This window comes from Chenopodium quinoa, unplaced genomic scaffold (genome assembly GCF_001683475.1).
Source record: "Chenopodium quinoa cultivar QQ74 unplaced genomic scaffold, ASM168347v1, whole genome shotgun sequence".
Lineage (NCBI taxonomy): Eukaryota > Viridiplantae > Streptophyta > Magnoliopsida > Caryophyllales > Amaranthaceae > Chenopodium > Chenopodium quinoa.
The window spans coordinates 373,100-390,340 of NW_018742738.1; positions in this window are offsets into that span (position 1 = coordinate 373,100).

A 17,241-nucleotide genomic window follows, 5' to 3' on the forward strand; every position below is an offset into this window, starting at 1 on the left:
AAGTAGAGATTGTAATCTTTGGATTTGAATTCTAATTCAACATTCAATCAAGTTTATGATTCTTGTGGTTGAATTTTTTATTTTTATATTTCACCATGATTAGTGAGTATATTAGTTGCTAACTAGGGAGAAGAGGAAGCATGCTTGATTGACGCTGATTGCTAGTTTATGATCCTTGATTGATTGATTGTTGCAATTAAATTGGTTGACATAGTTGTGCATGTGATTAATTAGACTAGGAGTGATCAAGCTATAAGGGATTAATCTAGATTGCATTGCAAATTCCAATAATGACACGAACATTTGATTTTGGAATTGCTTTAATTGATTGAATTTGATTGTGATTCTCCTTGTTAATGATTCATAGTGATCCCTAGTTTTGTTTATAGGAGGTAACCTTTGAATTCCATTGATTACAACTATTGTTTGTCCCTTGCAATGTTTGAATCAATTGGGTGATCTATCAATTATCATGATTGTTAAGCTTGCATGTGGAACCTACATCCCTAGTGTTTAGCAATTTTATTGAATTCTTAATTATTGTTGTCCTAGTTACCATACTCAATCGTTGACAATTCTTCGATTTAGCTTAACGTTAGACTATAACATAGCTTTAATTCATTCCTTTGGGTTCGACCCTTATCTTTCCTCTATACACCTATAAGGTTTGTTAAGCGTTTCAAATTTAGTTTGACTTAGGGAGAATTAGATGACGACCTAGTTTTCCAGTCATCAATTCCAAGCGTCGAATGCTTTCATCGAGGACCTAAAAAGTTAGAGATAAAGAAAAAGAAAGAGAAATATCTAACCGAAATTAGAATGTTAGTAACTTCATGAGAGATGAAAAGAAAGAAATAAAAGGGATACACATATTTCATAAAGGATACGGTAATGCTAGATATTAGAAGAATCATCAGGAAGCGGAATTAGGAAGCATACTCATGAGGAAGCAGAAAGCACATCACTTAGTAATCAAGCGAACAAGCAACAATACCAGGAACTAAATCAGAGAATCCATTAGCAAGAAAACCATCATCATCCATACAGACAATCAATGTTCAACACTAGCAAACAAAAGAGACCAAGAGTGAACCATAAAAGTGAAGGGGGGAACGGTGAAGCACATAATCAACATAAAACATCCTAAAGCTTGAAATAAAATACACCCCAAACTCAAATCCTAATAGCATATAGGCATAAAAAGAACAACATATAAAGCAAACAAGTAAGGGGGGTAGACAAGATGGAATCACTTGACACTGTAATAAGGGGTAAAATGAGTACTCCCCTCACCTGTCTCCAAGACTACATGAAATGAACTAGCCATTTCACTCACCTCCATAGGGGCCTTGCCCCTTAACCTATACTCTCTCCTAGAATGATCCAGCACGAAAAAATGTGATCAATCATCCAAGATCGGCTTGCCCGACAAGCCCTACCTACCAATAGTTTAGGGGTTCGAGAAAGGCAAAGGGTTCGCAGAATCATAAGTAAAGTCGCACCCACCGGGCCGTTTATAATTGTAAGTGGACGGGGCATGGTGGTGCCAACAATAGCACTAGGGTGGACATTAGGACCCTCCCAATAATGGTAACAAAGTCTAGGTTGAGGGATAGGTCCTTGTTAGACTGAGAAGTATTGATAGTTTAAGTACGACTCAATCTCCCCCCTCCTATCATGGAAATCATACACTTGACTAGCATGAAAATCATAACAAAGAGAGAAATCGTGCGCCAAAGGCATAGAATATAAGTCATTAGCGATATAATCTTTTTTATCATGCAAAGTAGATAATTCAAGTGAAGTAGAAGAAGTTGAGGAAGGGGTAGGAGGCCTCTGTTTAACCGAGGGCAAAGATTTAAAATCCGCCAAAAGAATATCATCGGAGTTGGTTCTTGAATGATTTGTCTTCCTCCGAAGAGAAGGATCAATATTGCACCTATTAAAACGTACAATGAGGTAATAAATCACAAAATACGAAAACATAGATAAAAGCACTAAAATTCTAGAGGAACTAACCTAAAATGTAAGGAACATGACCATAAAACAGTGTCGTAAATGACACTCATCAAATTCCCCCTCACTTAAATCTTTGATCGTCCTCGAGTAAAGTACTTATAAAACAAGAAAAGACTATATACCACCAGACCTCTCGTATAAGACATTCACGCGTAAGTACTCATGTAGGGAATATTTCAAGCATTACCCCTAGCTTGAACCCCACTGTGATTTTTATAAGCTTTGAAAGAAATGTCCACGCGTCTTTGGACGAAAGAGCTTGATAATATGAATGTTTGTTGTGATAATATTTCGAAGAATACTTCTGAAGACTAACGCTTTTTTATCTTTAAACCTCGCTTGAACTTTGCTTCCGCTATGCCAGTACGTCGGCGCTTTTGATTCTTGTGAACCATTATGTCAGTGCCTCTGCTGTTTATGAACCAGTATGTCGGTGTCGCTTCTGTTTATGAACCAGTATGTCGGTGTCTTGCGATGAGCCGATGTTTTAGGCGCTTTAAGCTAAGTGAGACGATCTTTCATCAGGTCGATCACTTATTGCGATTGTAATCAAGCTGGCTACTTAATCATGTCAAATTGCTTATAGGGGCTAACTGGCGTACCAAGGAACCCAAGATTGCTGAAAGAGGTTGAAATAACTGCTCTGAGTGGTTGAGAGTTATGTCGTCGCTGCAATGCCTCTGGCGCCGCGATTTGGCTCTGTCGCCAAACGTTGGGATCTAGTGCCAGGCGCTGAAATTTGTTGCCAGACGTTAGATGTTGTCGTCTGGCGCTGGAGTCGGGTCTTCCCTATTCTGCTCTTGCTGCCGCTGGGATGCACTTGCATTTATATTTTTTACTATAGGACTTTGCTTATCTTTCTATAGGGTTGACCTAAGACTTAGTGTTGCTTGACTTATTGACTTGACACGACTCAAGGTATAAACTAGACTCGCTGTGACTGACTCGAGGTTGACTCGACTCGAAGTGTTTGACACATATGTTAGACTCATATCGAGGTGATATCATGACATGACTCAACGTGTACATGGCTCGTGTGTGCATTGTATTGTGATCGTGGGACTCGAAAATGAAAAAAAGCAAAAAAATTTCGTCATTTTTGTGGAGGGTACCGACTTTCTCCCGAAAAAGAAAGACACGAAAAGAATCGAAGTGAAGTTTTTTTAAAGATGCATGTTGAATGAGCTTAGTCAAATGTTGTTTCTCACAATACAAGGATAGTAACATCTTAGACTATCCTAGTTGACTCGATAATGAAAGTATTTAGGTAACTTATGCGCGGAGGCTAAGTACTTCATACTTTGTGATGCAATGATGATTGATGAGCGATATTGACATGACAAGGCATGCTTGAGCGTTGTGTTAAGATTTCATGACAAAGGGTTCCTAAGGAAAGTATATTTGGTCAAATATCTGTGATGTGTGTGAAAGTGACACTAAGGTTAGGCCGCAAGAGCTAAGTGTGTGGAAAGTTATTATTTTTAGAAGAGTCAAATGATGGTGACTCTTAGGCTAGGTAAAATAATGATGTAAGGATCAAGCCCCCAAGTCTAGCTCTAAGTAGATAGGGATGAGCATTGGAGTTCCTTTGATATGATCATGGTGTAAGTGTGTGAATGTGAATATGAATGCATGTTTATTACGGTTGTACCTCGATGTGAGGTTTCCTACGTATCCGTTAGGAATCAGGCCGAATGTAGCTCTAGCCGAACCTCGCACAAGTGTATGTATACCTCAAAAAGGTCTTTTTAAGGGTTGTAATGTGGTTAGGCAAAAGGCTTGAAGAAAAAGGGGATAAAGGCTCAAGACCCTCGATAAGCCCACAAAGTGTGCAACCTCGTTTTTGAATCTTTGCATTATTTTTATGCTTGAGTTTCTACTCTTTTTTAGCTATTTATTTTTTTATTTTTGCTCTTTTTTTTTTCTTTTTCATTTTTTTTATTTTTATAAGTGTGGGCGATCCCGATCATGCGGTTTATCAATCACTTGGCATTCATGTTTCTCAGGCACGGTACCGAGCACTCGATAAGAGATGCAATCTGAGATGTGTTCTTATCAAAGACATTTTCATGTCAAAGACATTGCCCTTTTTGTACACTTTTATTTATTTTTATTTTATTTATTTTGATCTTTTGAAATCACTCAAGCTTTTGAAATTGCATAAGTTAAACACCATCCCATCCCAAGGTTAGATAGATATGTGTTTAAGAAGAAAGGTCTATCGTTAGACGAGGCTGAAAGTGGTTTATAAAAAAAAGGATTGTATATTTGAAGGGTGAAAGGTAATATGATGTGGCTACAAGGGGTGACTCAAATCATCGATATACCTTGTAATTAATTTGGCATGGATTTTTTTTTAATGTAATGTAATGAAATGATCATATGCAAGAAAATAAATGCTCATTTTATTAAAAGGAAAAAAGAAAGAATCTACAAAATTAATCTAAGGGGAATAAAAAGGTGCCTATGTTAGACTTATTGGGGAAAGGGAAAAAAAAAAATAGAAAAAGAGGTCACAAAATCTTGTCGTTGAAGCTCGCCTCTTGTCTTGTGTAGTTTGCTTTATCATCACTAGCTCTTCTTGTTAACTGGAGGCATGGGAAGCTTGTTATTATCAATCAAATGTTGGATAGCCTCCTTTAGCTTCCAACAGCTCTCAGTAGCATGACCCCTACCTTGATGGTACTTGCAGTGTTCATCTTGATTCCAAGTAGGCAATCTCTTTTTAGGTGCGGGATCTTGAATAGGTCCAATGGGAGTAATGAGTCCCTTGGCATGGAGTCGATCGAAGGCAATATCGTAGCTCATCCCAATGGGGGTGAAGTCAGTCCTTAGTTGCTTCTTAGATCCTTGGTTATCCATGGCTAAAACTTCACTGAGATCAAAGGTACTAACATTGTTACTAGAGTGGGCGTTTTCGGAAGAAGAAGGATTGTCGTTCTTTTTTTCCTTTCCAGCCACTGTGGTTACTATTGTTAGTAGCTTTTTGCTTTGCGAGGTCGTCTTCGATTCGATACCTATGTCATAGACGGCTCTGAAAGTATTCAAGTTGTGTTGATATTTTAAGTGCTTTGAATATTTTTCTTGGAGATTCTTGATAAACATCCTCACAGACTCCTTTTCGGTGGGGAACTCAATCATCTTAGCAGAAGTTTCCCTCCACTTATTGAAGAAAGAAGTAAAGCCTTCATTCTCTTTTTGTCTTAGCATTTCAAGTTGTCTATAATCAGTTTTGACTTGGATATTGCATTTATACCTATCAATGAAAGCGTTTACCATCAATTCCCACGTAGAGGTTTTCTCTTTGTCCAGGGAGAAGAACCATTGTTAACAAACGGTTTCAAGAGATAAGGAAAACAAGGAATGAAAGACTTTCTTATCAATCCCCTTAATGTTCATCATAGTTTCAAAGGCTCTTATGTGAAGTTAAGGATTATCTATTGCCATGAATTTTGGGATTTCGTTGAAATTGAACTTATGCGGAAGAAGTTCTTTGTCCACCAAGACCCCTTGTGAACTAATGCCTTGAAACTTGAAATCACTAATAGATTGCTCAAGCATTCTTGCATGAGGTCCATCTGTTGTTGCTTCATAGGGTCATTGATTTTGAGGGTTAAAACCTTCAATGCCTCAGTCACGGTAGCCAATTGATTCTTAAGTTCGTTGACTTCTTCTTGAGTTTCCATTATCTTTTTAGCTTTCCTCTTTTGACGAATCGGTTTATCAAAAAGTAAGACTTGAATAAAGAGGTTGTCCTTGATTAATCGCCCTTCTCTCCTTGACCAAGTACTGTGGAAAAGGAATTTGGGGATATTAATTATTAATTATTTGACTCAAACTCTATTTAACATGCAATGGATGGAGGAAGTGATGAAATATGATTGTGATGTTAAGAAAAATGATGTAGATGGAGAGATATGAAGAAATTAGAAAATAGAATATACCCCCAACTCAAATGACGGAAAAAACTGACTCATGCATGAACCTAAGACATGGTCATGATGACATATACTCAAAATGTGTGCTAAGACTAATGAGTGTAATGTGTGTAGGTGACATATTAAGACTTGTGTAAGACCATTTAGTTAGACTATGTGACTAGACTCAAGCAAAGACTAAGTTAAGACCTCACGTATATGCATTAAACTGGACAGACTGTGGTATTTTAGTCATTCTGTCCCCTTCATGAGACTCGTAGATTACGCCTTCACCACAACCGTTCTTTGTAGAGCTCCCGTCTACATACACTTTCCAAACCTGATCAAGATTATCCGGAGCCACCAGACGGGTCATTTCAACAATGAAGTAGGCAAACGCCTGACCTTTCACTGCCTTTCTTAGTTCGTAAGTGATTTCAAGACTTTGCATTTCAATAACCCATTTCAACATTCTCCCGGATGAGTCCAAGGTAGACATTGGCCGCTTGAGTGGCTGGTCGGTGTACATCACTACCGGATGTGCCAGAAAGTAGGGCTTCAATTTTTTGAAAGCCATATACAGAGCAAGGCCAAATTTTTCAACCATGGGATACCGGAGTTCAGCATTTTTAAGAACATGGCTAATGAAGTAAACCGGGAGCTGCACGCCGTCTCGCTCAGCAAGAAGAACGGCATTGAGGGCATGATTTGAGTTGGCTAAGTACATGTACAAAGTCTCCCTAGGTAAAGGACTAACCAACCTAGGTAGAGAATGTAAGTGCTCTTTCAACCTCTGGAATGTCGTCTGAGCATCATCTCCCCATTCAAATCTGGTCTTCTTCCTGATTGCTTGGAAGAAATAAAGGCACTTGTCGCTTGACCGGCTGAGGAACCTCCCCAGGGCGGCCAGACAGCCGGTGAGTCTCTGCACTTCTTTGACAAAATGGGGTGACTTCATGTCAATTACCGCCTGTATATTCTCAGGGTTAGCCTCTATCCCCCTTTGATCAATCAGGAATCCGAGAAACTTCCAGACTCAACACCAAAGACACAATTCATAGGATTTAACATAACCTTATGCCACCTGAGGGTGGTGAATGTTTCTCGGAGATCAGTAAGGTGATCCGTCTAGAGCTTGGATTTTATTATCATATCATCAATGTACGCCTCCAAATTCCTCCCAATCTGATTAATGAAGACCGTATTAATCATCCGTTGGAAAGTGGCAGGCGCATTATTCAAGCCAAACGACATCACAGTATAACAGAATAACTCCTGATCAGTGACGAAGGACGTCTTCTCTTGATCTTTCTTCCACAGGGGTATCTGATGGAAGCCGGAGTAGGCATCCATGAAGCTCATCAAGGCGTGACCGGCTGTAGAATCGACCAGACTGTCGATCTTTGGAAGCGGGTAACTGTCCTTTGGACACGCCTTGTTGAGGTCTGTGTAATCAACACACATGCGCCAGGTCCCATTCGATTTCTTAACAAGGACCACATTGGCTACCCAGTCGGGAAAATTACAAGGCCGGATGAACCTGGTGTCTAGCAGCTTTTTGACTTCGGCAGCTGCCGCCTGACTTCTTTCCTCACCTTGGTTTCTTTTCTTTTGCCGGATGGGCTTCTTTTTAGGATCCACGGTAAGCTTGTGGACAGCAAGATCCGGGCTGACGCCTGGCATCTCTTCCACTTCAAAGGCAAAAATGTCTTTGAATTCCTTCAGCAGAAGGTGCAAGTCTGTACCCAAAGTAGCATAAGCGACCGTCCCAACCTTTACAGTACGTTCCGGACGGCTGTCATCCAGAACGAGATCAATGCTTTCACCAGCCGGTTGGGGACAGAGCTCATCTGACCGTTCACCGGTCAGTGATTGCTATTTTTTCTCCTTCTTCACCTCCACCAGCAAAGGTGCCTTTCTTTTCTTTCTAGCTGCTGGTGGGGCAGGTGGTGGATCGGCATCCTTGACATTGTCAAGGTCAATTGGTTCCGTATCGCTTGGGGCCACAATGTCCCTGACGGGTGAAAGATAGAACTCCCGGGCCGTCTTCTGATCCCAATTCAAGGAACCAACAGAGCCGTCATCCCTCTCATATTTGATGAGCATCAGAGACGGGATGATTACTGCCTTGGCTACGTTGAGGGTTGGCCGGCCAAGGATAATGTTGTAGGCGGTCAACTCCTCAATGACCAAGAATCTGACGACAATATGTCGTCCCTGGCCTTTCTCTCCCAGCCGGATGGGAAAGTCAATTCTTCCGGCTGGGTAGACCATCCCACCCCCAAAACCAACCAAGGGGTGGGTGACCGGATGCATGCTGCTGACATTGTATTTCAGCTTTTGCAGGCACCGGAGGCTGATGATGTCAGATGAGCTGCCGGTGTCAATAGGATCCGTCCAACCAGCTGGTTGGCAACCTTACATTCAATGAAAACCGGGTAATCATGCGGACGGCGGACGCTGCCCCTATCCTTCTTAGTAATCAAGATGTATGGGAAAGAGGTGCTTGCAGACGCCTGCTCATCCTCATCCTTGTCCATCTTTCGAAGATGGCTTTTGGTGCCCCGGATGGAAGGGCCACCACAGGAGAACCCGCCTGCTATTGTGTAGACCGGCTCCTTGTCGGTATCCGAGCTGCTAGCAGACTGGGGGGTAGTCTTGGAGGACTGACCCTTACTTTTCTTTTTTGCCCCGGCTGGGGACTTAGAAATTTAGGACTTCAACAACCCTTTGTTAGTCAGACGGTCCAACGCCCGCTAAAGACTGAAGCAGTCGTTGGTATCATGGCCGACCTCCTCATGGAACTGACAGAATTTATTTTTGTTCTGTGACTGGACATAACTCTTCATAGGATTCGGCTTCTCAATGGACAGCCGGTCCTTTACCTCCATGAGGATGGAGTTGCAGTCTTTGTTAAACTCGTACTTGGGGACGTGCGGTTTAAACTCTTTCTTTTTCTTCTGAGACGGCTGGTCAGAATCATTAACCGCCCAGATTTCTTTTCTTTTCTTGCTCTCTTCTTTATTTTTGGCCGGCTGAGCAGACCGGCTGTCTTTCGGTTTTTCGGACTTCTTGGAGTCCGACTGATTACCAGGCGAGCAGAGGTCGGTACCTTGAATGTAACTTTCCGCCTCCCTCAGGGCCGCCTGTAAGGTGAAAGCCCCTTTTATGACTAGGTCGAACTTAAAAGTTGACCCGTCTCTCAGACCCTTGAAGAAGTCTGTAAAAGCTACATCGTCAGACAGTCCTTGGATCTGAATTCTAATCAGATTGAACCGCCTGACATAGGAGCGCAGCCCTTCTCTCTCTCCCTGCTTAACAGTGCTCAAATCAAGGCTTGTTTTCTTAGCAGGGATGTTCATTGAGAAGTTGGAAGCAAACAGGAAAGAAAGCTTCCTAAAACTATCGATGGACCCGGCCGACAAGTTGCCAAACCATTGTTGGGCAATGCCCTTCAATGTAGCTGGGAAGCACCGACACCAAGTAGCATCATCCAACCCCTGCAGATACGTGAGGTTGGTGTAATCCATGAGGTAGTCTTTCGGATTGGTGGTACCGTCATAGGTACCAACCAACGCATTCTTAACCTTGGACGGCTGAGCCGTCTCAGTTATCTCCCGGGTGAACGCAGAAGGTTGTTCACCCAGGCGTAGCAGACGAAGCTGCCAGTCCAATGGCTGGACATTTGGATATGCCGCCTGACCTCTAAAGAGGGTCGGCTGCATGAAATGAGGGGGATACTGGCCGTAGACCTGAGTAGGCACATACGGTACAACTCCAATCATATGAGGGCCAAAATAAACGGTATTACCGCCTGTCTGACTCTCATCCAAGGAAGATGCATTCCCGGCAGAGGTATTGTTGAAGCTGACTGGAAAGTTCGACGTTGAAGCCGACTCAGACAGCGACTGGTTTCTCTTCCGGTTAATGATCTCCCGGGCATCAAGAGTTGACTTTTTACTTCTCACCGGCTGTTGAGTCCGGCGGGAGTTATTGTTATTCCCCTTGGGGAGAAGAATTTTGGACCAATCAATGGTCCCGGCTGCCTTCTCCTTTAGATGAGGAGTGGGCTGTCGATCTTTGACTGACTTCCCCTTTTCCAGTGCAGTCTTCTTGGCTGACTGACCTCTACTTGGGCCAGCCCGGCTCTGGGTGATCAGCTCTTTAATTTCACCCTTGAAACTTGTCAGGAATCTCATGAGCTCGTCCTGGGTGACAGGCGCTGATCCAGCTGCCGTTTTGGTTTCCCCTTCGGCTGCCCAGGGGGTCAACTTGCACCCGCCTGGGAGGTACCCCGCTCCAGAGTCTCTCTGGGCCGGATGCGCTTGATTTTGAGAAAGCCGTCTTTGGATGTAAAGGTTTCGACCTGAGGATCTTCATCCTCGTAGTCTTTAAAGACTTCTGGGTCTTCACCCAGACGGTTAGGGGGTGGTACAGAATCTTGAACCATCTTCGAGGTACTCTCCCCACAGACGGCGCCAAATGTTTTGGGTGTTTTTGTCCCTCGGGAGAGTTACAACACGAAGACTGATCCGGGGTGAGCTGTACCTGCAAAACAAACGGAGACACCTGATGGGTGGTGCTGCGCCTCCGACGCACAAGTTAGAAACTTGAAGGGAGAAAAAGGTGCGGAAATTTAGGTAGGGATCTGCTCGGATTACAAGCTCAGGATGTCTCTATCAAAAAGTAAAATGTGTAATAAATGATCAAACGTGCCCCCAAAAAGAGGGTCATCTCCCTATTTATAGGGTCTTTGGGATTTGTGCCCTTTATTAGGTCATTGTACCCTAATCATAGGTGGGCTGCGCCGCTTTGTTGCTTTCTCGGGATTTGGGCCTGAAGGCTGCCCTTTTTTTCCCTTATTTTCTTGAGTGACACGTGTCAAGCAGAGATCGGTCCATTTTGGGCCATCCTGAGGCTGACATGTGTCGTCCTTTGACTGGACCACGTGGCGGGGTAAAATTACCCTAAACAAATCCACTTTTCATTTTTTTTTCTTTTGAACCATTTTTTCCTCAATTCTTAAGAAAGTCAAGTAATTCTCCACTAACCAAGGGAACTGAAAAGTCACCGTAGGAAACAACAAGTACTAATTAGATGGATTAAGAGATGGATTAAATAAGAAAAGGTCCTTCCCATCATCACCACATCTTAAGGCAACAAAAAGTGTTCCAAATTGCTTACAAGTCAAGTTTCTAAAACACTTTATTTGTCGTAATTGCTATAGACGAAAATCTTTTGTGCATAGCTTCAAAAAATCATTTTTATTGCTTACAAGTCAAGTTTCTAAAACACTTTATTTGTCGTAATTGCTATAGACGAAAATCTTTTGTGCATAGCTTCAAAAAATCATTTTTATAATTTTTCACTATATATACATACATATACACACACACACATATATATATATACATATATATATATACATATATATATACACATAAATATACACACACACACACACACACACACACACACACACACACACACACATATATACATATACATATTTATATATACAAATTAATATGAATATATGTATATGTATATATATACATATGTATGTATTCTTTGATAGCCCAAAAAGATTTATATTCAATTTCAACAGGAAGGTGACAAGACTTACCAAAAACTAAACGATATGGGGACATACCAATGGGTATTTTATAAGAACTTCTATAGGCCCATAAAGCCTCATCAAGTCTAAGACTCCAATCCTTCCTAATAGGCCTCACTAACTTTACTAAAATGGCCTTAATCCCTATATTAGACACTTCAGCTTGCCAATTAGTTTAGGGATTATATGTAGTGGAAAGCTTATGGGTCACATGATACTTTGGCAAAGTGTGTTCCTCTATCACTAATGATTGCTTTTGGAGTTCCATACTTATTAAGAATTTGACTCTTGACAAAGTTCACCACAGTTTTAGCATCATCAATTTTAGTAGCTTTGGCTTCTACCCATTTAGAGACATAATCCACAGCCACAAGAATATAAACATAACCAAAGGAATGGGGAAATGTATCCATAAAATCAATGCCCCATACATAAAATATTTCACAAACCACTATATTTTGCAAGGGTATTTGGTTCCTACCAGTTAAGTTCCCTGTACGTTGACATTGGTCACAATTCCTACAAAATATATATGCATCCCTAACAAGGGTAATCCAGTATAGTCAGCTTTCTAAAACATTGGGTGCTTTTCTCCTAGGTATAAAGTGTCCACCACATTCAAAAGTATGACAAAACCGTAGAACATATTCAAATTCTAAGTTCCAAATCGAAATCAATTTCCGATAAACCCTCCCAACTATATGTACATGAACCTCTTAAATTAATTCAACATGAACATTATTATAATCTGATTTTATATAATTAAAACTACTCATAATAATTCTATATTAATCTCTCATAATAATAATAATAATAATAATAATAATAATAATAATAATAATAATTGAATAAGAGAAAAGGAGAAGAAAGATAAGAAACCAAGGAGAAAGAAGAATTGGATTTTTGTGGAAAAAGTAGGTAGAACTTGTAGAGGCTATAACTCCTTTGTTATAACTTCGAATTGGGTGATTCTTGATCCTAACCTCAAGGATATTTGAGAGGAACAACTTTTTGTGAAACGTCAATACCCCAAAAACTGACCAGAAGTTCCCAAAAACTAGCTTCAAAGATAAACGGGATAATTTGTGTAAAATTGAGGAGAAGAAAAGAAGAAAATTGGTGTGAAGAATATGAGAGGTATGAAGGGGTATTTATAGGCTAGTATGAGCATGAATTATGGTAGGAAAATGTAGGAAGAATTATGGTAATTAGGGTTTAAGAGATTACTTGGAGAAGTGAGCAAAGATTTAATGAAAGTTTTGATATTTGAAGGGATTGTGTAAAATTGAATATGGAAGCTATGTATTTCATGAAAAATATTATGAAAATTGGAATTACTTGGGGTATAATTAAGAATAATGAATGACAAGAAAATATAATGATGGAATTAGAATTATGGAAAATAGGAGATTTTAATGAGATAATAAAAAAATACAAATTAACAAAATATTTTTCCCAAAATCTACATGGGATGGCCAATATTTTTGAGCTTTCCTAAACTCATATTTTCAGCCCTCCTATTTAGTATTAAGGAAATTATTTTTCTTGTTTTAAGGAATTAAAATAATTATGTAAATAATATAAAATAATTAAATGATAAAATATCAAATATTCACCAAAAAATTTAACTAATAAAAATCAGATTTTCACATAGGAAAATCCGAAATTTATTAGTCAAATAAATGGGATTTTCGGACTTATTAAATAATAATAAAATATAGCTTTTTCCTTAATTAAAATATTCGAAATATCTAAATAATCCGATTTTAAAAATAGGATAAATGGATAATAAATCTTATCCAAAATAATAATTTGTTTTTAAAATACTTTTGGTGCCAAAATTCAAATATCATTTTGGCTCCAAGATTTAAATAGTAAGTTGAATTACTAAAATACCCTTTTAGAAAATAACAATTAATTAATTTATTAGGAAACTACGTATGAAAATACGTGGTATTACATAAAAGGTTTGATATTTTTCAGGGTTTGGTCCCAAATCTCTATTTCAATTATTTAATTTGATTGTTTGTTCGATATTTTCTGGAAGTTACTAACGTGTGTATTTTTTTATTAGAAAGAGGTATGAGGGATCGAAGTAAGTAATTTAATTGTTTTATTTATCTTTTGTTATAGAAATCATGTTTATATTGTTTTATTTTTATTCTAGTATTATGTTAGGATGTTTTATTGCTTCCTAGTATCATGTTTAGGGTAATCACTAAAATTTCTAATATCAAGTATGATAATTAAGATTCTTCCTATTTCTTTCTTAATATCATGTTAGTATCATGTTAGGGCTAAAGCTCTGATCTTTGATGATTAGTGACATGCTAGGGTTTGTTATTAATCTTATTAGTATTATGCCTTGGATCTTGCTAATATTATTATGCTTTAACATGATTTTTATTATGATTATGATGATTATTGTTGATATTATGTTGCTTGCTATGATATATTATTGTTATTTCTTGATCACGCCCTCTCTTGTAAGATTAAAGGGAATTGTTCTTGTAATCATGCTTAATAAGATAATTAATAACCTTGTTTAGGTTAATATTATTATAATTCAAGTGATTGCCAATAATATCTTTGTTTGCACATTAATATTCAACCAACATAGATAAAAATGTTTAGGGTTAACCTATTGATTTCATGTTAGTCAGAAAGCACACATGAATACAAGAAGAATAAAGTAGAGGCATATTATTAGGGCAGGTACAATCACTTTTAGGTTGGATTTGTAACTTCCTCCCCAAACTTCCAGTCATGGTTCTAGACCTATTCGAGCTAACGATCTCATGAATCTTTAAGAGGTGTAACCTTCACCCTGTGAATGGTTTAAAAGTTCCTAAAACTTGTTGGCGACTCTTTTACTCTAGCTTCCTTCCTTTTGGACGCAACCATGCTTAAGTGTATAATAACAGTGGGGCTCAAGTGTGGGATGGCTTGAAATATTCCCTACAGTTTTTTGGCGACTCCACTGGAAAGGATTTCTATTTTAATTCCTGGAATTTATTTTGGCAATGATTTAGAACGAGTACATGAGACTCGAAAAGTTCTAAGTATGTCATGTCCGTAATTTTGATTGACATTATTGGCATAAGCATAAAAAGGTTCGCATTGAAAAGACCGTCCGTAATCTAGGGAAATAACTTTCACAACTTAAGTCGAAATAATGCTACGAAAAAACTGGAAAATTCAAGAACAGAAAGCTGCCTAAGCATGTAGAAATTGACGCTGAGAAAACAACGTCAGCGACAAACGATGGCGCTGTCACCTGTTGACAAACTTGTCGTCTGGGGACAGTGCCAACGTCTGGCGACGACGCTATTTTCTTGCACCAAATTCTTCCACTACCGAGCCAGAAATCTACCACCTTGTTTCGACTAGTTTTCCAGTACTGTTTTCCTGGTTTTTTTTTCCTAATTGAGTTTTTCCCTTTTTTTAAACCTATGTGTTCTACATATGGCCATAACCCTCTGGGAATTCATGATATATTTACCTAATAACGCTCCTGGTAACGAAGGGTACATCTGAGATTGTTGACTTCACTGGACCATGGAAGCGAGTTTAACTCGCGAGGTCCCATCCACACGCGCCAACACTTCCAAAGGTAAGGCTTACGCGCAGTGCATCCGGACTCATAACCATGGACCCCCTTTGACTAACCCATATCCTGAACTTTAGAGAACTAGTGCCATGGTCAAGTTGCAAACTCATTGCATCATATCGTAAATATATGACTACTTGTGCATTATTTGTTGTGCATATTATAAGTGTTTTCCCCTAACGGTTTGTTGGACTTCTGTATGAGTTAAATAAATAAATTAATGACTAGAGGACTTTGCTAATTTAATTAATTAATAGATGATTAAAGTCTAATAAATTGATCAAACTTGACTTGGTACGACTTTAGGCTTGTCCCTTTAGATTAAAATACTGGAAATAGTCCCAGATCAATGTTCCAGATTGGCGCTAAACCTTAGCGTCTGGCGACAATAGTGTTCGGGGCCATGCGACAATCTCGTCGTCTGGCGCTAAACCTTAGCGTCTGGCGACAATAGTGTCGTCTGACGACAGCCTGTAGTTTTGCTCGAGTCTTCACGACGAGTCAGTCTAATCCATTTGCTAAAACGGTTTAATTAGTTTATTAATGACAGTAATTATGTTCAGTCCTTAATTGAGTCTAGGCACATAGTATCATGGTCTCACAAAAGACTCAAACTATGTCACACAAATTCACTATTAAAGCACACACATAATATGTCACATTTTGACCATTTCTAGAGAGTCTTCTATGCGCGTTTTTTCGTCATTTTTTATGGGGTGTAAGTCGGATAAGTATCCTCCAAAACTTGTTTAAAACTTACTTGTCTTCAAAATACACCCTATTTTTGCTTTTTTATATATATTTTTCAAATCAATTAAGTTAAAGTAAAATTCGAGTCAAGTCATTAAAACAAATAAATAGTTTAATTTACATCGCTTGGTCAAGAAAGGAAGGGCGGTGAATCAATGACAACAAATTCGTTCAAATACTTCTTTTCGACAAACCCATTACTCGGAACAGAAAAGATACGAAGATCAGGACCTCTCAAGAAGAAGTTAATGAACTCAAGAAGGACGTAGCCAATAAAACTGAATTGATGAAGAATATAGCTCTACAAGTTAATGACCCTATAAGGCAACAAAAAATTGAGCTCATGCAAGAAAGCTTGAGCAAAATATCCAATGACTACAAGTTCCAGGGCATTAGCTCACAAGGGGTCTTAGTGTACAAGGAACTTCTTCCGCAAAAGTTCAATGCCACTGACATCCCTAAGTTCAAGGCAACACACAATCCGTACTTCCACTTAAGGGCATTCGAGACAATAATGAACATTAAGGGAACAAATAAGAAAATTTTTCATACATTATTTTCTTTATCACTTGCATCTGTTTCCCACAATAGTTCTTTTCCCTTGACAAGGGGAAAACCTCTACTTGGGATGCCATTGTAAATGATTGTATTTATAGGTACAAGTGTAATCTTCAGAAAATATTCTAAGCATCTGAAGTATCAAAGCAACTTGAACACCTTTAAGGTCGTCTATGACATTGGAATTAATATTGACTATGACCTTGCAAAGCAAAGAGCTGCTACCACTAACTCCAACAATGGCTGGAAAGGATAGAAGAACGACAATCCTTCTTCTTCCAAAACTACCCACTCAAACCTCTCGAACCGAGACTATTTGAATCACTAAAGAGGACGGATAGGTTCTACTGTCTATATCACCAATCAGGGGGGAATACAATAGAACACTGCTTTAAATTTGAGGATTTAATTCAAAAAGTTATTGACAATAAAAAGATAGTCCAAATTCTAGAAGAGAAAGATTCCACCATTAATGGAGTTTGGGACAGTGACGATGAGGATGTCTACCTCAAGGATATGGAAGAGACCTTACTCTCCACAATATATCCAGTGTACGAAATTTAGGATGAAGAAGATTCACCCATAGATGTCCTCACAAGATACGGGAGAATGCAACCTCCCATAATTACTATGCAACAACCTATCCCTACTACTAAGCAAGTTCCCACACCTATCATAGAAGACAACGATGTTATAAAGCAATTAAAGAAGACTAAAGTTTACATGAGAGTATGGAAACTCTTAGCTATATCCCATCAATATAGGTTGGC